Below are 23,603 nucleotides of genomic sequence, written 5' to 3'. Positions count from 1 at the left end.
AAATGATAAAATGATAAAACAACAAAATATCCTGCAATTCTAAGAAGCAATGCTATGTGAAGGGAGAGTGATTAGGTTTGTGGTGAAGACTGGTGGTCAGAGACGATTTTTCTGAAATTATCACATGTAATCGAAAAATGAATTCAAGAAGAAACCATTCATATGAAAGTCAGTGTACAAAGAATTCCAACAGAGAAATAAACACTCCAGGAAGAAGTTTGGAGTGTTCTAGAACTGAGAGAAAGTCAGTAACGCTGGAACTTAATGAGATAGGAAGAAACAGTATGAAGACGTATTTCAGAGGGAGAAAGGTCCAGATCATCTAGAGCTGTAAGCCTTAATAAGAAATTTATAATTTATTTTAAATGAATCAGGACACCACTGGAGCCTTGACTTATGAATGAGAAGGATACAAAGAGTAAAATATATATGTTTTCAATATGGTGAATAATCAATTTATTTCTGATTTAAATAATATAAATAAAATTCTTAGCTTATATCAACTAATATAATTGCATCTAGGCTCTTTTATTTAAATGTTTTCATTTGTGATACTTGGAGAAAATAAACAAGATACATTTGATCATTTTTGATGATCATTTTTACCGTAACACATGCTCTAGTTTCCTAGCTGCTGGAATGCAATATACCAGAGTGGAATGGCTTTTAATAAGTTGCTAGTTTACAGTTCTAAAGTCATGGAAATGCCCAAATTAAAGCAAGTCTAAAAAAATGTCCCAATTAAGGCACCAACAAGAGGTTACCTTCACTCAAGAAAGGCTAATGAAGTTCAGGGCCTCTCTCTCAAGTGGAAAGGCATAAGTTGATGTCTGCTAGCTTTCTCTCCAGGCTTCTTATTTTATGAAGCTCCCAAGGGATGTTTTCCTTCTTCATCTCCAAAGGTCTCTGGCTGTGTGGGCTCTCATTGTTCTTGTGCTCTTTTGTATCTCATCATTCTGAGGCTGTTTCCAAAATATTTTCTCTTTTAAAAGATTACAGTAAAATAGTCAAGACCCACCTGGAATGGGTGGAGACACATCTCCTCTAACCCAAGGCTAATATCCATAATTGGGTGAGTTACATCTCCTTGGAGATAATCTAATCAAGTTTACAATGTACTACTGAATAAGGTTTAAAAGAAATGGCTGCCTCCCTAACATTGTATTAGGATTAGAGCGTGACTTTTCTGGGGTACATAAATCCTTTCAAACTAGTACAACTCACAGAACACATTACTTCTTTTTAATTTATTAAGCACATTTTACACATGCTGTTATATGTTTTTCTCACCCAACACAGATATGTTGCTTTGATAAGAACATAAAAAATAGGTGAAACTATTATATTGAGTGCATATATCATGTACCAATATGAAAACAGATTTACTCATGAATCCGTTAAATATTAAAATTAAATAAACTGAATTGTTCACAATATTTTACTTTCCTAGCTAGAATTGTTGTTCAATTCAGTATGGTGGTCAAATAAAATAATTTGTCTGGATTTTTGAAATCAATTTTAATTATACGTAAACTCTGTAAATACCCAATTATTTATCCAGCAATAGGTTATTTAGCATTGATCTGTCCAGTCCTGTACTTAAATTTATGTCTTGCAAACAAAACAAGCAACAACAACAAAAATCTACTACCACGAACACCATAAAATTGTCATTACCTTAAATAAAAAATTACTTTGATTCAGGCAGAGATTGAAGAGAATTGTATTTCATAATAAATGTTTGAAACTTGCAAGAAATATTTCACCTGTGACTAAAAGAAGGAAAGTAGAAGGTATTTTTATGTTACCTTTTGAATTAAGGATGATTCCTGTATAGTGGTTTTGGCCTGGGAGAGACAACAATCATCCTCTCATTTGACTTTCTAAAGCAAATTCAAGCACTGATGACATTAGTTTAATACCAATACTTCATGCTGGAATATTGCCTGCCTTCTTTAAATATATAAAATCAGTGGAAGGATATTTTTCTAAAGCAGCAGAATTTCCCTTTCATCAGAAGTCCCTATTGTCATTGCTATAAATGTTTGTTTATGGTGTCCGTATGTCCTTAAGGTTTTGAGGAACACTGTTGCTGAAACTTTGCGTCCTTTAAAAATTTGTGATACGTGATTAGAATTTCCATAAGAGCAACCTCCAGAATGACCTCCCAACTACCTTCTAAATCCATCAGCCACAGTAGCTCTGTTTTATTTATTTTACACAATCCATGTAGTTATTAATCCAAAAAGTGTAGAGAGTTAGAGGGAGAATTTTACACAATTCTAGGTCTCTCACTTCACTGTTGAAGGACCCCCAAATCCTCCAGATGGCTTGTTCAGTACATGAATTGCCAAACAATACCATTAGTACTGAAAAATTGTGGGAGAGGGATACCAATTGTTCCAGCCCAGCACAACCCCAAGACCAAAGAACATGCCAAGCAGAAAATTAGCCATGATTTTAAATTAGGGACATAGGAACAGGAGAACATTATACTCAATGGTGGTTGGTTGAAAAAGGAAGGTCACCACTCTGTGCCAAAAAACAAAGGGGCGGGAGAGCTGGAGGTGGGAAATTATAAAGTTCTGAGTCTCTGAAGATTGGTTATAATAGTTTCTTCAGAGTTGGTTGCTAACAGAGATTAAGGGAAGAGGGGTTTAATGTTTTGATGATGTCCTCATGTCATGCAGGTTGCTATGTGCTATGTGCTCAAGGCTCTACCATCTTTCCTCAGGGAGAAGGTCCTGACCCATGGGTTGCCACAGTGCACCCCACATAGCACTTTGCATTGGTCATAGGACAGACACTGAGTCCATACTCCACTTCCACAAATAAGAGACAATAAAACATTAGGAGTCCCCTACACATAGATAACAACTTCACAAACTGATGTCACCTTGGCCAAGAAAGGAAATTAAATCATTCTATTGCTAATTGATAAAAACTGTGATTTAAATGAAAGATTCCTTTCCAGATTTACCAAGGTACTGAATTCTGTCAGGATGGTAGGGCATTCCAAGCAGTCCGATTCACAGGGGTCACAGTCCAAGGCAGACTGGTGGTACTCAACAACAGCAGAGGCCTGCTGCAGAAAAGCATTTGCTATGGCAGTAAGGCTAGAAGGAAAGATGTTTATGGGTAACTATAATAGGCAAAGCTGTTGATCTAATAGAATAGAGGCTAAATTTCTATCAGTAGACAAAAGTGTTCCTGGAGAAGTGGCATTTGAGGGGGGTTAGATACCACGCCTTTCCCCCTGCAAGTACAGCAAACATTCTGGAGTCAAATCCATAGTTAGCCTGGGCATAATAAGTGTCCACAGCCTCATACATACTGTCATTTGACATATGGGTGGGGTCCAAGCTGGTATACAGCTTTTGGCATTTTGTGTATAAATTATGGTCTAATACTTGAATTTTGGGTGAACCCAAGGCCCTATGGGCTTAGGTGACTAACCAGCATAGATACATTGGCCAGGACCATGGCCAATTGACCTTATTTTCCCTAATTTCTAATGCTTGTGGTTCATGCAAGCACAGGTTATTTTCATTACCTTATCATGGCTATAGCTTTGCTGTTCCTTTCACCTGAATTCACAGTGCCTGCACAGGTCTCGCAATTACCAATTCAACAGTAGCAGGAGCAGCTTCTCTGGGTCATGAATCAAGGCTGGGCAGGGCTAGATACAATCCAGTGTGTCCACTGCTGTAGAGATTGCTTTTTATCTTTTAATTACTTCTTCAAAAGCCCATTCGTTCATTTAATTAACCCCACTACTGTGGGATTGTAAGGCAAAAAAAAAAAAAAAATGCCCACAAGACATCATGTTCAGTAGCTTAAGCTGGGGATAGTTTTTCAGTGAAGGGCATCCCTTTATAAATGTCCACATGTGTGGGGATCCTGAAGATGCCACTTAGGTTTTCTAAGCTATGTATTGTAGCTCTTTGATTAGCTTTTCCTACTGGGAAGGTGAGCAACCATCTAGTGGCTGCATCTATGGCTGTAAAATCATATTTTGCACTTTTTGGATAAGGGAAGGTGCCCAATATAATCTACCTGCCACTTGGTGATCATCAGAATATGCTCATGGCTGACATGACTGAGTTTGTGTGGAAGCATCCTTGGACATCACAATAAACAAGGAGGGCAGGCATCCATGCCTTCTTTCAGTTGTTGTCTGGTGATGGGCCGCTGGAATTGTGGTGCCCAGTATCAACAGAGTCTGATACCTTTGGTGTCCTGTCTTTCTATGTAACCATGCAGCAGCCCCTTGTGATGTTGGTATTAGGCTACAAATTATTGCTAAAGCATCTGCTTTCGTATTGCTATGGAAATATTCTGTTTTGCAGAGACATGAAACAAAGTTACCTTTTGCTTGTGACCAGGTAGTCCAGATATTTTCCTGCATTTCTTTTCCCCTAAGGGGTGGCCAGCAGTAGTTCACATTTCTCTTGCTTCCATGTGGCCATCCATACTGGCAGTCCCTGGTACACTATGCAGTTATCACCAAAAATAGTTAATGCATTCCCTGGTTCATCAACAATGACCATCCATATAGCCATTAAATCAGCCATTGGCTGCTTTGCATAGTCCCAGTTTTCCACCATCTAGTATTCATACTAGGTTGCACAGCTACTGCAATCTAGGTGACAGGCTGCCTGCATGCTTATCCATCATCATATCAGGGCATTCTAGTTTGTTAGCTGCCAGAATGCAATATACCAGAAACAGAATGGCTTTGAAAAAGGGGAATTTAATAAGTTGCTAGTGTGTAGTTCTAAGGCTGAGAAAATGTCCCAATTAAAACAAGTCTATAGAAATGTTCCATCTAAGCCACCCAGGGAAAGATACCTTGGTTCAAGAAGGCCGATGAAGTTTCTCTCTCAAATGGAAGGGCACATGAGGAACACAGTCAGGGTTCCTCTCTCATGTGGAAAGACACATGGTAAACATGGTTAGGGTTCCTCTCTCTTCTGGAAGGGCACATGGAAGCTAGTCATCTGATAGTTTCTTCTCCTGGCTTCCTGTTTCATGACTCCCCAGGAGGCATTTTCCTTTTTCCTCTCCAAAGGTCACTGGTTGGTGGATTCTGCTTCTCATGGCTATGTCATTCTGCTCTGCTCTCTCTGAATCGCTCTCATTCTCCAAAACGTATCCTCTTTTATAGGATTTCAGAAACTAATCAAGACCCACTTAAATGGGTGGAGACATGTCATCATGTAATCCAGCTTAATAACCACTCTTGATTAAATCACATCTCCAGGGAGTTGACCTAATTACAGTTTCAAGCATATAGTATTGAATAGGGATTAGAAGAAACAGCTGCCTTCACAAAATGGAATTAGGATTAAAACATGACTTTTTTAGGGTACATACTTCATTTCAAACCAGTACACAAGCACACTCAGGTATACTGCCACATCTGTCAAAGACAGCCACCATGGGAGGATAAGCAGAGAGGGGCAAGCACTGTTTTGCCACATAGAAAACTGGAGTCAGGATATCACTTATGGGGCTGTTGTTAAAAATGCTGCATTGCAGCAAATAAGCTTTCCATTTCATTAACGTGTTTAATTGTGCACTACCAGGGTGAGGCTGTGTCACATATTCACCCCTGTATGGGGATGGCTGTTCTTAATTTCACAGGGTGTTACTGAGTTAGTCCTTCAGCTTGCAGTAAGGCATTATAAGTGGCACATCGGTGTTTTTATAAAGGGCTATATCACAGTAGATGCCAAAAGGTGATGGGAACTTGCTTTGCCTGTTGCCTTTTCTGCAAGTCTCACCCAAAGACAATATCATTACTGGCCATATTTAATTCACAAAGCACATCTAAGCCCATACCCCAAAAAGCCTGAGCCAGTGCTATAGCTCATTTGGCTTTTTCAAAAGCAGCTTGCTAGGAGGTATCCCATTCCCAGAAAAGGCTTTTCCTAATCAAAATATATGCAGGTTTTAACATTTGGGCTAAGTGAGGACCTAAAGGTTTCCAATACCCCAACAATCCCAAGAAAGCCATTAGTTGTTTTGGTTTATATGGCAAGGAAAACACTACACTTTATCAATTACTACACAGGGAATAAATTTCACCTTTCCCAACCATGCAATATCCAAGAATTTGACAGAGAAGCCAAATTATTGCAGTCCAACATGATCAATTACCCTCTCAATAGCAATAATTCTGATGCTTCTTTTACTTCTGGAAAACAGCTACTGGTTGACATGACATAATCAATATAATGAAATGGAGCTAAACATTTCTGCTTAGCCAAATCTTTTGCTACAAACCTATGGCATATGGTCACACTATGTAAATAGCCTCATGGGAGCATGATGAAAATCCTTTGTTGTCCTTACCAGGTGAGTACAGGAAAGGATTAACCACTCGTATGAAAGATAATACTAAATGAATGATGTAATTGAATACTAATTTCTTGTAGTATAGAAGCAAACTTAAGATCCACTGCATACAAAGATGGCATTACTTTATTTTCTGCTTCCCAAACCTCTTCTTTTCTCTCCTTTTATTCATCAAATGAATACTTTACAAGATCCTAAGACTTTGGGTCAGTGGAAGTCAGAATATGCCTTACTTGCCCCTTGGACAGTCTACACCCTCTTATATAACATACTGGCCTAAATTCTTATCTACATGGTGTAGCCTCTCATTCAATGTATGTTTCAAGTCTTTAATTACTCTGTCTTTCTGAGATACTTGGCTGTAGCTAGCTGTACACACAATGACCAACTGACTGCAGCACAGTCAAACAAGTGGGCAACCTCTCCCAATATCAAGGAAGCAGGCCACCCCAGAATTATCCCCACACAGTTTCTTTTCCATAGACTCATGCTCTCTATAGCTGACAGCAATTTGGGCTCCTTGCTCGCTCACCAAATGTTGCAGCCCAGCACAACCCTGAGACAAAAGAACATGCCAAAAAGAAAATTAGTGATGAGATTTAATTAGGGACTTATGGACAGGAGAAATTCTACCCAGTGGTGGCTGGTTAGGAAATGAAGATCATGCCTCCATGCCAAAAAACAAAAGGGCCAGGAGAGCCAAAGTTGGTGGGGGGTAGGGGGCTCAAAAAGTTCAGAATCTCACAATATTTGGTTACATAATAGAATCCTGCAAGAGTTGGTTCACAACAGTGATTAGGGGAGGGGAGTTTTAATATTTTGATGCTATTCTCTGGTCATTCAGGCTGCAATATGCTCAAGGCTGAACACTTTTTCCTAGGGAAGGGGGTCCTGACTCCTGGGTTGCCATACCAACCTACTAATAAAATAATCCCTCATTCCAATATAAAAATGGGAGAAAAATAAATTTATAATTCTATGTGAAACAACAGATTACTTGCAATGGAGTAGCACAAATGTGATTAAGTTGTTATAACAAAATTTCACATAATGCATATGAAAAAGAAGAAGACAGAACAATAATTCCTCTTATCTCTTGGAAATATCAAAGCATCACATTGTGACGGTCTCCATGTGATGGGAGAGCCCTGAGTTAATTCCAGAGGTCTGTATTTACTATCCATGGGTCACATGACCCATGACTTTGGAGCCTAGCTCTATATTGTAAAAATTTGAGGCTGGGCTTAATCCCTAAAGAGAGCTACATATTTTCCGAAGCTTAGATTAAGGATTCAGATTTACTGTTTCTTCAAGGAGACATTTTAAAAGAAAGGTGAGGTTGGAAATGGTTTCTTTGCTCATTGTAAATGGAGAATATCATTTTTATTTATGCAAAACTAAAATTTAAAGTGAATAATAAAAAATATACCTACTTTATCTCAATTCTCATCATGTAACAATAGTAATCAAGGATGTGCGGTATTGGCAGAGTGATAAGCATGTAGGTCAATGGAACTTAATAGAAACCCCCAAATCACCTGGTAAACAGAAAAGAGAACTCAAAATTATGCCAACTAACTTTTGACAAAGTTACATAAGTAATTGAAGGGACAAAAGATGGCCTTTTAAACAAATGACACACTAGCTATTGGACATCTTTAGGCAATAAGTAAGTAAATAAATAAACCTCTACCTATATTTCACTCCATATTAGAAAATTAACTCAAAATGAATTAATAACCTGGGAGAGAAGGATCAGAAAATGTCTGGTATGTGTCTCACCATGTGACAGAAGAGTCCACATACTGTTTGATGATGCCTTGATTTGGGCATTTTCATGGCCTCAGAATTGCAAACTTTTAAGTTAATAAATCCCCATTGTAAAAGTCAGCCCATTTTTGGTATATTGGATTTAATTAAATTTAGAAAATCAAGACACCAAGAGTTGGCACTTTGCATTGATGTCAATATGTTGCTGTGAGTTGATCAAAATTATAATTAATTAATTAATTAATTCATGACCTTTCTGTCATCCAAACAACAGTAAAATACAAATATGGTTGGATAATATTTTATCCCTACTTTTCTCTGAACTACCTTGCCCCAAATAAATTCTGAGTAGCTACAAAGGAAAAAATTGAATTATAGTCTAAGTTATAGACAAAGACTATTGATAAAAATGGTGCTTTTTGATATCCAGTGATATTCAGATGCATATTCAAATTACTATTTGACTGTACAAATCTGAGCTGAAGATCAAAAATACATTGATATTTGCATTTCTTTATGAAATATATTTGCTACCATTACAAAACCATTATGATTATATTGAAGTTACACACACATCCTATGCTTATATAGTATTATATAGAATATACCTGCACACATACACAAATACAAAATATCATATATGTATATGAACATATATACTATTTTATTTTCAAATATTTTATTTTAAAATCAATTTTGATTAAACTCATTAATTTACTGAAATTTTAACTCATTCTACCTCATATGGAAGATACAATCATAGCCTAAGCAAACTAAAACCATTCTTCCACTTTCAGCTTGATGATAAATTTTGCAAATCCGATATACCACTTAATAAAAATATAAAACTTCCATAATGAATTGGTAATGACTGACATCTACCACAAAAGAATAGAAACGAATAATCAAAAATGTGGAATATGACACTTTATTTGGAGCACTAACTTTTTTTTCTAAATTTAGCTCTCTTTTAATTTGTAGCAAATAATATTTTAAAATGCCTGCATATTCAGGACTCTGGTAGATCCAGTAATTGATGGAGCTGCTCCTGTAAGTCTGTGTTGGGGAAGTTACCGACACACTCAATGGACATCCCCAAGTCCTCTTTTAGCCCCCTTCCTTTCCTCTTTTGCTTGTTTTTGTGCAGATATTTCAATAAGTTAACATTTTGTGGTCTAGGAGGGATGTTAGGTCTATAGACCAGCCTGACTCTACCTTGAACAGAAACACAGCAACAAGCAACCCTAGGGTGAGAACTCTGCACAAAGGATGCCTGATGCATGCTTTTTGCTCTGCAGCAGGGTCCCCTCTCCCTTGGTATATACCCAGACCTTGAATAGTCCAGGCTTCTCTCTTCTCCAATGTAAGCTGTGCATGTTGAGCTGCTATCCACCAACCCTGACCCGAGCAGTTGGCCTCCCTAGGAGACTGGCCATTATGGAATCTCTCCCCTTGCTCTTTGGGTTCTTTCACTATATAAGTCATAAAACAATAATTTGCTGAAAGATTGTATTGTGCCTGAGCCACTGTTCCCATGACACACCATGTATCAACTTACTCCACAGCCTGGAAATAATAGTTGTTACTATTGACAGGTGTACTGTGTTACAGCAAGCATGACTCAGGTAGAATGTACAGTGTGGAAGCAGTTTTTAAATGAAAAGAGTTTATTATATTTAGTTAGTAAGTATATACTGAGTACCATTAATGACAATCACAGAGAATGAAGAGGGCATTCAGTTTACCTGGTGGAGGCTGTAGATAAAGTGTAGTCTTAGGATTTCTTCTAATCTTGAGAATTTGAGCAATGAAAATGAAGCAACCAGTAAGAGGTATGTATTGTACAGCAAACAGAGAAGTATCAAAAGGGAAAAGAATTAATACATACTTGTGCAAAATAAAATATAGTGTTAGAGATGAAGCAACTGCTGTTCAAGTTTCTTCTTTCTTAAGCAATAATTTTACATAAATGAAGAAAGTTTTGAGAAAGGACTCATCCAAATCAATGGAATGAACTTAAACTTGCTCATCCCTACTAGATTTCCTAGGTTACTCCTTAGCACCGTTCTCTGTGTCCCCACAACAGCAACCACACAATGGCTACAGTCTTATTTGCAACTCAAACCTATTCCATTAGAATATAAATATGCTAGTTTGAAACTGTTGTGTACCCCAGAAAAGTAATGTCCTTTTAATCCAATCTTTTGGGGGCAGACCTACTGTTAGGAGGGAACTTTGGATTAGGTTACTTCCGAGGAGATGTGACCCACTCAATTCAAGGCAGTACTTAATCCTTTACTGGAGTCCTTTAAGATAGTTCATAAAGAGAGAGAGCTTAGAAAGGAAAAGATCTCAGAAGAAGCCAGAAAGACTCACAGGAGCTGAAAGAACCAATTTAAAGCTAATCCAGAAGAGAAGAGCCAGCAGATGTCACCATGTGCCTTCCCATGTGACAGAGGAACCCTGGTACCATCAGCCTTTCTTTGGTGAAGTTTTCCTCTTGTGGATGCCTTAGATTGGACATTTTTATGACCTTAGAATGGCAAATTTTTAACCTAATAAATCTCATTTATTTTAATCCTAATCCAAACTTGTGGGGACAGACATATTGTAGGGTAGAATTTGTTAGGTTTTTTCCATGGAGATGTGACCCATTCAATTCTGGGTGCAACCTTTTCATTAGATGGAGGTGTGACCCCATTCAAGGTGGGTCTTAATTTGTTTACTGGAGTCCTTAAAAGAGTTGACACATAAAGCAGAGAGTTCAGTTGCTTGGAGAGCCAACATTCAAACAGATGTTTGGAGAAGCTAAACTAAGAAATGAAATTCAGAGTTTGCCCCAGAGAAGCTGAGTCATGGCCCACAGATGTGTAGAGAGAAAGCCACTGGAATCAGAAGCCAGAAGCCATGAACTAGGAGCAAGTGCCTCAAACACTAGCCACATGCCTTCTCAGTTGAAAGAGGTGACCCAGACGCTGCCTTTCCTCCAAGAAGATATCCTCTTTTCAGTGCCTTAATTTGGACATTTTCACAGCTTTGTAATTGTAATTTGTAAACTAATGAATCCCCTTTGTAAAAGTAGATCCATCCCAGTATATTGCATTCCAGCAGTATTAGCAAACTGAAACATAAACATATGATCAGCAGAGTCAAGTGGTGATATTTTATATATCTCTATTACCAACTCATGCCATGGATTTTCAGCACCATCTTGATTATTTGAAATAGAGTTTTTAGTGTCTTTGAATCTAATCAGAGTAGAAAGCCAATCACAAAAACCCATTTTTAAGACCATGTGTCTCAAGCCACCACTCCTGGTACTAAAGGTATTTTAGTCAGGGTTCTCTAGGGAAACAGAACCAACAGAAGATATCTGAAAATAGTATGATTTTTAATAAAAATGTCTCATGCAACTGCAGGGATGCATGAGTCCAAATTCCATAGGGCAAGCCCCAAACTGCAACTCCAATGAAGGTGTTTTGATAAATTCTCCAAGAGAGGCCACCTGGCTGAAGTAGAGATGAAAGTTCTCACTTTTAACTGCTGAATTCATCACCTCTCCTTTAAAAGCTTTCAACTGGTTGGATTAAATCTTTCTCATTCAAGAAGGCACTTCTCTTAGTGAATCGTAAATGTAATCAACCATAGATGCAATCAATGTGCTGAAAATTTAAGTCCATGAAATGTCCTTGTAGTAATGGTTAGGCTAGTGCTTGCTTGACCAGACAATTGGGCACCATCACCTGGCCAAACTGACACATGTATGTAACCATAATAATCAACAAAATAGAGTTGCAAGCTTACAAAATACTGAGTTTGCTACTACACACAAAGTAGCAGACAAAAATGGTATAACACCATCTACATGCATTAGGTTTATTACATATTTGACCAGACATTTGAAGAGTTCAAAACTCTGAGTGAGAAAATATGTTCAAAAGTGAAATCATGAATGACAGTTCAAATATTTAATTTACAATCATAAAAAATGAAATCCCCTCCTATTCAGGATAAAATAAAAAAATTATGTCCATCAAATGGTATCTTATGACAAATGCAAATTGCTCTGCTGATTTACCCACCACCTCCAAATTTCCAGCTCAGAATGCTAACTGGAGGGTCATTTTGGGGGGGAAGATGGGGAAGATAGGGGAGTTAGAAAGTGGGAGAAAGGATTGTTTTATGAAAAGGGGTCTTCAGGGTGAATGGTGGTTCAGTGGTAGAATGCTTGCCTTCCATGCAGGAGACCCAGGTTCAATTCTTGGACCATTAACTTAAAAAAACAAAAACAAAAACAAAAAAAAGGGGTCTGCAGATCACATTATGAGACCCCTCCGAGGAGTGGCCAGAGTAATCCTTCTGGCTATAGCATTCTTTGACTAAAAGGACTGGCATGCATCTGCGTTTTCAGGCCTTAAGGATATGGTCACTTGGCTTTGTTGAAATAATTTATTAAAAATGAAGATTAAAATTTGGGGGATACTTTTAAAAGTATCTTACTGCTTAAAGTTATGATATTCTTTAACAACTGCAAATGTTAAACATTCATTTAAATGCCTTTCTATTGCTTGTAGTAAATCAGTATTTAGTATATTTGTTTGTACTGGTTGCATGGACTTGCTATTAGAATCCCTTCAAATATATCATTTTTATGCATGGGAACTCTTTTTATTGAAATATTTGTCTACATGTACTGAGGCCAACTATATAGGAATTCATTAAAATTTATTGTATCTTGCTGCTTTTTTGTATGAATTTTTTATTCATATTTACCTTGTCTGCATGAACTGTATAGGAATTCATTCAAATTTATTGTATATTATGTCTTGTTCTCTAGTTACCGTCATTACTCAAATATATTGCAGTATTTGCTTATACAGGGTTTTGTAGCCTAGTATTTACCAGTATATAAATGCACATATTATTTTTGGCTATGTAACCTTAAATTATTTTTTAGGGCTAGTATAATATTAATGCTCCTATAAAACTTATGCTCTACCACAGGATTCTATTATATACTATACTGTATTTACATCAACAGAATATGTTTTTCACTACAAAATTACCTTAAAAATTACTTTCAAATCCTGCTGAAAAACATGTTGAAATTTTATTTTTTGCCAAAATTTTTCTTACACATTTTTTGATAACTCTTTATGGCTACATGCCTTAAATGCTGGGAAATATAGCACTTTCTAAGAATATGAGAAAAAAGAGTCTCCTAAGGGAATAGTAAGAAAACAGGCATTTTTTTGAAGTGCATTACCACGTACTAATCTCAAACATAGCAATCTCTCAGATCTGTTTTGAAAATGTGAGAATCTCCCAAGTGGAGTGGGAAAGTTTACAGCCCATTCCATGCTACCTTCTTAGAAGAGTTGCTTCTGCTGTAAAGTAAAGAAGGTCAGAAGGATCGAAATATTCCCAGCTCAAACTGGTGACATGGGCTCAAATGGAAAGACAAGAGAGCATTTCTCAAGATTCATACAGACTCAGAAAACAGTTAATGGTTGACTTTTAAGAGAGAAACATAACACATTTTATGATGCTTATGATTTATGCCTCAAATTATGGTTGACTAATTTACATGATAAATCAAAATACCATGGGTGTTTAAAACATGCTAGTATTTGTGATTATTACTCTTTAGTAATATCACCATTATTCTGCTATTAACTCATAAACGCTGAGTCAATTGTAATCCCTCCTCTTGCATCCATATTAAATTAGCCACCAAAGCCTAAGTTTAGTGTTTTTGTCTTCTTGTTTTTTTATTTTTCTACACAACTGTCAAGCCCAAATCTCTTTTTTTCTTAGCATTTTTTTGCTCACAATGTTAATTCTGTCCTATATTATCTTTTTTTCTGGACAATTGCAGGGGCTTCTGAACTTATTGCCCATTTTAATGTAGACTCTTGGTCTCTAAAATATTCTTCTCAAAAACAGCCTTAATTTATTTGGGTCTATGGGCTTGTCAGATTTATAGAAATATACTCTGATGGGTATTTTCTTTGGGTGATGACTGAGTACCCTTTTCTTATTTATACCATTTGATTCTGCCTAAGTAAAGTTATTGGGGAGAGGGTTGTTCATATTTTCCATCTGTCATCTATTTTTCACTCCCAGAAAAATAGACCTGCATTCACCTATATATGCATGAAAATAGCAAAATGAGTGAAACAACAAGGTTTAATGTTTCAAAGAAAAACATTTTTTGAGGGGCTTTCATAAAATTTTTCTAGTAATATATGCAAGCTTCCTTTCTACTAGCATCCTCTGTGCTGCTAAATTGACATTCCTTCATGGACACACTTTTCATCATATTGTCCTCTCTATTTGAAATGCCCCTCTTTCCCATTATTTTCTTTTTCCAAACCCAAATTGAATGTTCAATATTGTTCTAAACAATATTTGGAAGTTATTATCTTCGCTGAACTCTTCAAGAGCCTTCATTGCACCGCTATCCATGCTGCCAACTTTCATGCATTATAATTTCAGGCGTGCTTATGTGCCCTCCTACACTGCAATCCTAAGAAGGGCCACCACAAATGCTTTTTATGTCCCTTGTAGTTCCTTACTAAGTGTCTCATGTGCAGTCACATTCCATGAATATGTTTGTAAAGAACAAAGTGTTGCCAGTAAAATCCATAGGATTTTAACATGCTCAAAAGACAAACATAAACTATTAATTGACTTTCCAGGTTACTGTATTTTGAGCAGACAGACTGATTAATAGTTGAAAATATCTGATGTGCAAACACTGTTTCCTGGAAATAATTAATAATATATTAACATCATGCTTAAATGTAGGCACCTAGTGTGCTGAAACCAAGGCCCACAAATTTCTTAGAGCCCCATATTGAGAAATTTGTTCTTTGTCAATATTTAGAAACGATTTTCCCTTGATAATATCATGCTATCATAAAGATGGATGAAAATATATGTTTAATTTCTTTACATTTATCTACATTGACATGAGTACCTTTGAATTATTACCAAATATTATAGAAGATAAATCAAATGGGATCCAAAACACCCTATTTCATCTCATTTTTTGCTCCCAGATGTCCTCGCAAATATTACAGAGATGTTCCATCTTGAAAAGATGTTTTGGGGGAGAAATTCGAGTAGAAATGTAGTATTCTTTTTCCAAGCTTATGTTAATACTTAGTGCCTTCAAAATGAAAGGACATGTGAGAGGATAAAGCCTCATGCTCCTTTCCCTCAGAAGAGATCTGGGCAAAAGGTTTCAAGCTAAACCTATTGGGCATTGTACTGATGTGAAGGATCAGATTGTCAAAATCTCTGAAGTGGAAAAAAGTGAAAGGATAAATCCTTTTAACTGAAGTTAAACAGAACAAACGTACAACATCATCAACAACCACACTTCATCCTGGGGACTGAGAGCGGAGGAAATGTCCTGGTCCTTGCATGCTGTAAAAAAAAGGCACCATTTACCTGTAATACTGAGAATGGTGGCTGCTAGTTTCACGTGCTATAACTACAAGGACTACTATCCATGCAGTGGGATTCTTAGCCTCACTAAATAATCACTTATCCAGAGAGTAATATGGAGTTAGCAGAATCAGTAAACTGAAGACATGCTGTGGGTTACCATACATGTTATTTTGGCAACAAACCAGCATAGACTGAAGAAAATGACAATAGATTCTGTCTCTGTCTAGTGCTATGGCTACATGTACACTGCAGCCTTTGCACTGCTTCGGGCTGGGAGAGGCATTGTCCAGGTGAGACTGGGGAAGAAGGAAAGAAATGACTGTCTTTCAGGTCCAGGACTGAATTTTAGCTACGTAGGTTATTCCTACTTAATTGCAGGATACATTTTTTTGAAGGGGGGAGGAGTCTTTATTGATAAATATTTTACAATTAAAAATTGAACTAATAGTGCTGCAATAACAGGATACACACATGGAAAAAGAATGAAATGTGACCCCTACCATACAGCATACAAAAAAAATACATATGGGAGCACAAGGGTATTTCAGGTATTCTCACCTGTCATGTGGGAGACCTGGATTCAATTCCCTACCCATGCACTTCCCAAAAACAAACAAAGCAAAGAAAGAAAGAAAAACCAAACAAACAAAAATTCCATGAATGGTGCTGCAATAACAGGATAATCATGGAAAAAGAATGAAATGTGATCCCAACCATACAGCATCCAAAAAAAAAATTACATATATACCTATATTTTACAGTTAGAATAATAAATAGTCTTTTAGGGGAATTAAACTCAAGCAGAATCTCAGTCTCTCTCCACCCTGACTTCTAGATCCTGGGTGCTGCCTTCTTGCGGGGCCCCTTGGACAAGAGTGATTTGGTAAGCAACCCGGGCTTGCTTGGGCCTATGGGGGCCTCCATCTTGCTTTCCAGGCATGCAGATATTGTATTGGACCCATTGTCACATTTGCCCTTGGGAATTGCGGCTGTCTTGGTTTTTGGCTCCTCCCCAGGCCCCGAGGCATCCATCCCTTTAGGGACCTTGGCCATGGCCGCCATCTTATTTTTGGTTAAGTAGCACCATTCTTGTCCTAGGTGGCTGAGACTTTGGAACTCTTACTCCCAGCTTTTGTTTTCCTGTGGGCTTTAGCATCTTGGCGGCCACCTTTGGCCTTTGCCTTCCCACCTTGCCCAGCCACACTAGGAGCATTGAATAAGGAATGACTCAAATAAAATTTCTTCCCAAACTAGTAGGAATCAAAATACAGCTAATGTTTTAAAATAATGACTGTGGATACTTCTTATACACCTGAGGTAAAGATAGCGATTCAGTGATTAAAATGAGACTATTAAACAGTCTAGTTATCTGTTTTCTTTGTGGAGCTCAAAGTATTATTCAAAACCTGATGAGTATTTTCCCTATGGATAAATAATAATAAAATTTATTATCTTAGAAAAATATCTTAATTTTTCCAGTAAAGCAATGTGAAAACATGTAAAAAATGCATTTACATTTTTTGAGCAGTTCATGTACTGCTTAAATGCCTGCTAAAATACAAACTATAAATAATAATTCAAAGACCAAGTTTCCAAAATAAATAGATAGGAGAAAATTTTGTCAATATATTATGACAACTTGACTCTTGCTTTAAAAAAAAGCCTAAAAAAAAACACAAGTGGTTTGAAAAATAATTACTTTTATACATTGTGCCACTTTGCATAATGCTTTGAAATATTCATGAGAAATAATAATCTGGAATTTTTTCACTAATAAGCCAAATACCTTTAAGCTATGTGTTGTCTATGATGTTCTTTTTTTCAGATGACTATTATTCATGGGATACAAATAAAGTTAATATAATAATCCCTTTAATCCCATTGTAAAAACACAAATAAAAATGAAAGATCTTTTTTTTTGAGGCTATAATATCTGTTTGGATTTTAAGCAAACATTCTCAAATTTTTCTTTTTTCCTCCTAATACTAATAATTAATAATTTACTGCATGCCTTTTTTCTTTTTTGGGGGGAGGTGCATGGTCCAGGAATCAACCCGGGTGTCCCACATGGAAGGCAAGCATTTTACAACTGATCCACCCATGTACCCATTCCATGACTGCTTATGCAATTTTATTTAAATGAATTCTCACATCATATAATCATCCAAAGTGTAAAATCAGTGGTTCACAGTATCATCATATAGTTGCATATTCATCATCACAATCAATTTTTGAATATTTTCATTGCTCCAAAAAAAATAAAAAATAAAAATAAGAATAAAAAGAAAAACAAAAAGAAAACTCCAAACATCCCATACCCCTTATTCTCCCCTCGTTATTTATTTGTTGTCTTTATTTTCTTACTCCTTTGTCTATACACTGGATAAGGGAAGTGTCAGTCACAAGTTTTCACAGTGTCACACTGTGAAAGCTGTATAGCTATACAGTCATCTTCAAGAACCAAGGCTAATGGATTATAATTCAGCAGTTTCTGATATTTCTTTCTAGCTATTCCAAACTAAAAAAGGATATTTAAATAATGTATTGTCATGGTTAGGGACAGGTGTCAACTTGGCCAAGTTGTGGTACCTGTTTATCTGATTGGGCAAGTGCTGGCCTGTCTGTTGCAATGAGGGCATTTCATAGGATTAGGTCATGATCACATCAGCTACATCCACAGCTGATTCCATTTGTAATCAGCCAAAGGGGAGTGTCTTCTGCAATTAGTGATGCTAAATGCAATCATGGGAAGCCTTTTAAGGAGGACTCAGAGGAGACAGGTTCCATTCCTGCTTTGGCTGGTGAGCCTCTCCTGTGGAGTTCATCTAGGCCATGCATCGGAGTCGTCGGCTTCACAGCCTGCCCTGTGGATTTTGGACTCTGCGTTCCTACGGTCACGTGAGACACTTTCATAAATTTTATATTTGCAAGTGTTCCCTGTTGATTCTGTTTCTCTAGAGAACCCTAACTAATACATGTATAAAAATAACTCCCAGAATGACCTCTTGACTCTATTTGAAATCTCTCAGACACTGAAACTTTATTCTGTTTCATTTCCCTCACTCCATGCCTTTTAGAAGGCAAATTCATATGTTTACAATTAATCTTTTCAAATATCATGTCATCATTATAAAATTTTCCACTTTGGGCATGTATAAATTTTAATACAGAGACTCCTAATGACTTGATTCTTTGTATCAAACATGCTATCTTCCATACTTTATGTCCCTTCCTACATAAAATCTCTCACTCATGTGCCACTGAATAAGATCTTGCTCCAAAAATCTTTATAACACTAGTTGGTCTTTTCTTTCGTATAGTCTTTTATATGTTTTTGTAAATCTGACATCACAATGGCATGGAAACAAATGAAGTTTTAATATATTCAGGCAATATTTTAAATTAAAAATAGTCATCACAAGAATTTTAAGCTTTCACAGAGAATCTTACTGCCACAGGAAATAGGGTAGATTTTAATAAGGTCATTCCAAATTTATTTCATATGCATTATGGTGGGCTGGAAGAAAATGGCACCTTAAAGACATATTCATTTCCTAGTCCCCAGAGCCTGTGAATATTACCTTATGTGACACAATACGTTACTAAGTTAAGGAACATGAGAGAAGAGCTTATCCTTGATTAGTTGGGTGTTCCCTAACTGTAATCACATATATTCTTATATCAGAGAGGGAGAAAGTTTTAATATCCATACAGAGGACAAGATGTAAAGATGGAGGTGACAGAAATTCAGCTGATGGTGCCACAAGCCAAGGAATGTGGACATCCATCAGAAGTTGAAAAAGGCAACAAATGGGTTCTCTCCTAGAACCTTTAACAAGATGGGGCCCTGATGACACTTAAATTTCAGACTTTTGTCCTTTAGACCTGTGAAAGAATACATTTTTATTCTTTTAAGCCACCAGGTTTGTAGCAATTTTTTATAGCAGCATGAGTAAACTATTGTATCTATGCTGCAAATTGCATGTTCTGATCGACATGTTAATGAGTGTTAACATGAAAAATTTTATCACTTATCTATTCTTGTGACATAAGCTTATTTTCAAGTAATGAAGATAATCTATTTGTATTTATGCTTTCTGATCACTGGATAAAATTGTGACCTACTTTATCTGAGTCCCACTATTACTTTTAGGAAAGTTTACAATCTTGTGATCATTCTGCTCAAAATAGAAGATAACAATTGCTGGGGTGAAGAGTGGTTTAAATTAGTAAACCACGGCTTATGAGGCAAGGAAATATTTCTAGTTCATATTGTCTTCTTCACTGTAGATAACAATAAACAATGGATGAGGATAACAAGAAGACAGAAGAATGCTGACGATGAAACAATGTAAGAACAAAGACAAAACAAAATGTCAAAGATAGAGGACAGTGAAGTGAGTAAAGTGAAGGAAACTAGGGAAGGCAAAAAATGAATTGCAAACTGGGACTGAGAGACAGAATAGGGGATAGTAGAGATAAAGAAAATATTAAAGAATGAATAAAAGGTAAATATGGAAGCCAGAATGAATAAAGATGTGAATGAAACAGAAACTGAAAAGTTAATATTTTAAAATTATAAGAAATAACAGAAAGGATGAACAGAGATTAACATAGGAAATACATGGTAGAGGGGAGAGAGAAGGTAAAACTATTCTATAAAAATGAGTCAATTACAAAATTGAAAAGAGAACACAGACAAAGAAATGCATAAAACTAATAAGAAAATAGTGGGTTTGAAGAAAGAAAAGGTGTAATTGTACCCAGGGGTTGCTTGTGTAGGCATCAGTTTCAGTTAGCTTATTTGAACAGGTTTAACAGGAAAATAAACACGTCACATAATAAATGTTTTTACTTTACGTCTTTCATAATAAACCCCAGCTTTGTCAAAGAATCTTGAGAAGAAATCAAATTAGATGATTTCATTGGAAAGTGATACAGAGTTAAAAAACATACTTTAGAACCTATAAGAGCTAGCACCTGCTACATATTAGGAGAGATATAAAAAAAAAGTTTCAGCAATAATGATTTTTTTTCATTTTCTTTTCTTTGAAATGATCTACCTGAGAGTCTAGCCAACCGGCTCTGATCTGCCTTTGGAGCCTGGCATTGACCTTCACATATTCACCTCTACCCAGTTTCTAAAGTTAGACGTGGATATGAAATGTTTTCATAAGTTGATTCTACTTTCTTCTGAAGGCATCATTTCTGCCTAATCATGTAAGTGTTCAATATTATTAACCTTTTATTCCCACCAATTTCATTATTGAATAGTACTAGTCTAAACCGCCCCCCCCCATGAAGTAACCAATCCTTAGCAAACATTCCAAGAAATTTCTCACACCCATAACTTCCAGGAGGCCCTTGCAAACCAAAATTTCCCCAGCTCAGGTGGCAGTTGCACGATTGTCCTTGCATCCACCCTCTGGCAGCTACAATCTTGCCATAGCTCCCCTTATCCAACATCTGTCCTCTGGCAGTTACAGCCCTGGCAGCTGCAGCTTGTGATAACCTCCCATTTAGCCTGACTTCTAAATCAACCAATAAAACCTGCCAACTACCCCCACTCAAGCTAGACTTCTTGCCAACCACACTATATAACCTGTATCCCTTTCCTTGCTTGGGGCTGTCACCATCTTAGGCTTCAGTCTGCCTGTGCATAGCCTCACAATAAAGCTCCTTTGATTGAGTTTTGGTCTCTTCTCCCTCTTGGTTGAGAAACATATCAGATAGCAGACCTAAAACAGGAATGAGTTGTGTAGGGATACTTTTTCTAGTATTATTTTTTTTTGTGTTAGTGCCCATACATTTGGGAAACATTTGCTTTTTCTGTATGGTATCTACCTTATTGATAATATGTATATCTTTCATTAACAAACCAAAACATGTTTCCAAGCAAGTCAGATTTATGTTTAGAAAGCAGTAAGATTACTCATTCCTAGCAAATTAGTTATTAAGTTTACAGAGTGAGAAGCAAGAAATTAACACTTCTAGGATTGATTCCATGGCTTTCAAATCTTCTGGAAGCTGTTCCCTATCGTGAAATGCACAATCAATTATTTTCTGGTGCTTTCGTAGAATTTCTATATATCAGTACTATGAAATTTATCACATCTCACATTGATTATTTTGTCAGGTTATGTGATATATTGGCCTTGTCTATCATAGAACATACTAGATTGTGCATTCTTTAAGAGTAGGAACTATTAATTACTGCAATTTGTGTACTTGTACAATTAGAAATCTAAGCTAATTCAGGAAATCAATACAGATTATAGAATGATGTTAGGAAGGTAGGAAAGAAGAAAAAGAAGGATCAGTCTGTTTTCTGTCCCCTTGAGGTGTGTGTAGCGTTAAAAACTGATCCTTAAAAATCTTTGAAAATTCAAAAACATGAAAAATAAATTATCTACTAATTTACTTTTACAATTATCAGGATTCTCAGCCTATACAAACATATCATGTTTGACTGTGCTCTGCTTTATTGTGCTTCACAGGTACTGCATTTTTTTACAGGTTGAAGTTTTGTGGTGACCCTGTGTTAAGCCAGTATATTGGCACCATTTTTCCAATAGCCTGTGCTCACTTGTGTCTCTGTGTCACATTTTGGTAATTATCACAAAATTTGAAACTTTTCCATTATTATTGTATCTATTATGTTGATATGTGATCAGTGATTTTTTTTTTTTTAGGGAGAGCAATAGATTTTAATATAACAAGGCAAAATTTCATCAATATGATTTCAGATTCTACAATTCAAATAATTTTTTAAAACTATATTTTTATTGACAAATTGTCACACACATATATTCCATGCATGATGTGTAACCAGTGGCTCACAATATCATCATATAGCTGTGTATTCATCACCATGATCATTTTTTAGAACATTTGCATTACTCCAGAGAAAGAAAGAAAAAGGACAAAGAAAAATTGCTTCCCATACCCCTTACCCCTCCCTCTCATTGACCACTATTATTTCCATCTACCCAATTTATTTTACCCTTTGTCCCCCCCTATTATTTAACATGTTTTATCCATGTTTCTTTTTACTGATCAGTCCAAACCCTGGATAAAAGGAGCAACACAAGGTTTTCACAATCACACAGTCACATTGTAAAAATTATAACTTTATACAGTAATCTTCTAGGATCAAGGCTACTGGAACACAGCTCAACAGTTTCAGGTACTTTTCTCCAGCCACTCCAATACACCATAAACTAAAATAGGATATCTATATAATGCATAAGAATAACCTCCAGGATAAACTCTTGATTCTATTTGAAATATCTCAGTTAATGAAAATTTATTTTGTCTCATTTCTCTCGCCCCACTTTTGGTCAAGAAGGCTTTCTCAATCCCTTGATGCCAGGTCCTAGCTCATCCTGGAGTTTCTGTCCCACATTGCCAGGGAAATTTATACCCATGGGAGTTATGTCCCACATAGAGGGGAGGCAATGAGTTCACCTGCCAAGTTGGCTTAGAGACAGAGGTCACATCTGAGCAACAAAAGAGGTTCTATGGGCCTGACTCTTAGCCCTGATTTTAAGTAGACTTAGTCTATCCTTTGCAGGAATAAGTTTCATAATAGGGGTGAACCCCAAGATGGAGGGCTCAGCCTATTGCCTTGGTTAAAGGTCAAAAAATGCAAACTGCACCCCTCCGTTAACAACTAAACCTCATGAGAGTCTGCTGAAATGCCATTGTAACCTAATCTTATGGGACTGTTAAACTTTATAAGCCTTTCCTTGGGCTCGCTCTCTCTCTCTCTCTCTCTCTCTCTCTCTCTCTCTCTCTCTCTCTCTCTCTCTCTCTCTCTCTCTCTCTCTCTCTTTTGAACTCTTGGATTGGTCAGAGTGCAGATTTTCAACTCCCAACCGGCTGCCTTTCAGTAATTTTGTGTCTAGCATGTTCTTTGGTCTCAGGTTGTGCTGGGCTGGAATATTGTATTTTTCCCATCTACCACACTATTATTAACACCTTGTAGTAGTTACACACATTTGTTCTAGTTTTCT

The 23,603-nt window shown here is 36.7% G+C and overlaps 1 long non-coding RNA gene across 2 annotated transcripts in view; it reads left to right on the top strand.

Annotated features, from left to right (window-relative positions):
- The first annotated feature begins 241 nt into the window (after window positions 1–241).
- LOC143679328 (uncharacterized) overlaps window positions 242–23,603 on the top strand; it is an 81,727-nt gene continuing 58,365 nt past the window's right edge. For both annotated transcript variants that reach the window (XR_013173658.1, XR_013173657.1), the window contains exons 1-3: window positions 242–330; window positions 19,879–19,939; window positions 20,659–20,808. This is a non-coding gene — a long non-coding RNA (uncharacterized LOC143679328). The remainder of the gene's footprint in view (window positions 331–19,878; window positions 19,940–20,658; window positions 20,809–23,603) is intronic.

The sequence above is a fragment of the Tamandua tetradactyla genome, chromosome 4 (genome assembly GCF_023851605.1).
Source record: "Tamandua tetradactyla isolate mTamTet1 chromosome 4, mTamTet1.pri, whole genome shotgun sequence".
Classification (NCBI taxonomy): Eukaryota; Metazoa; Chordata; class Mammalia; order Pilosa; family Myrmecophagidae; genus Tamandua; species Tamandua tetradactyla.
The sequence above is the reverse complement of the archived record's forward strand: the minus strand, read 5'-3'. Positions and strand labels throughout refer to the sequence as shown.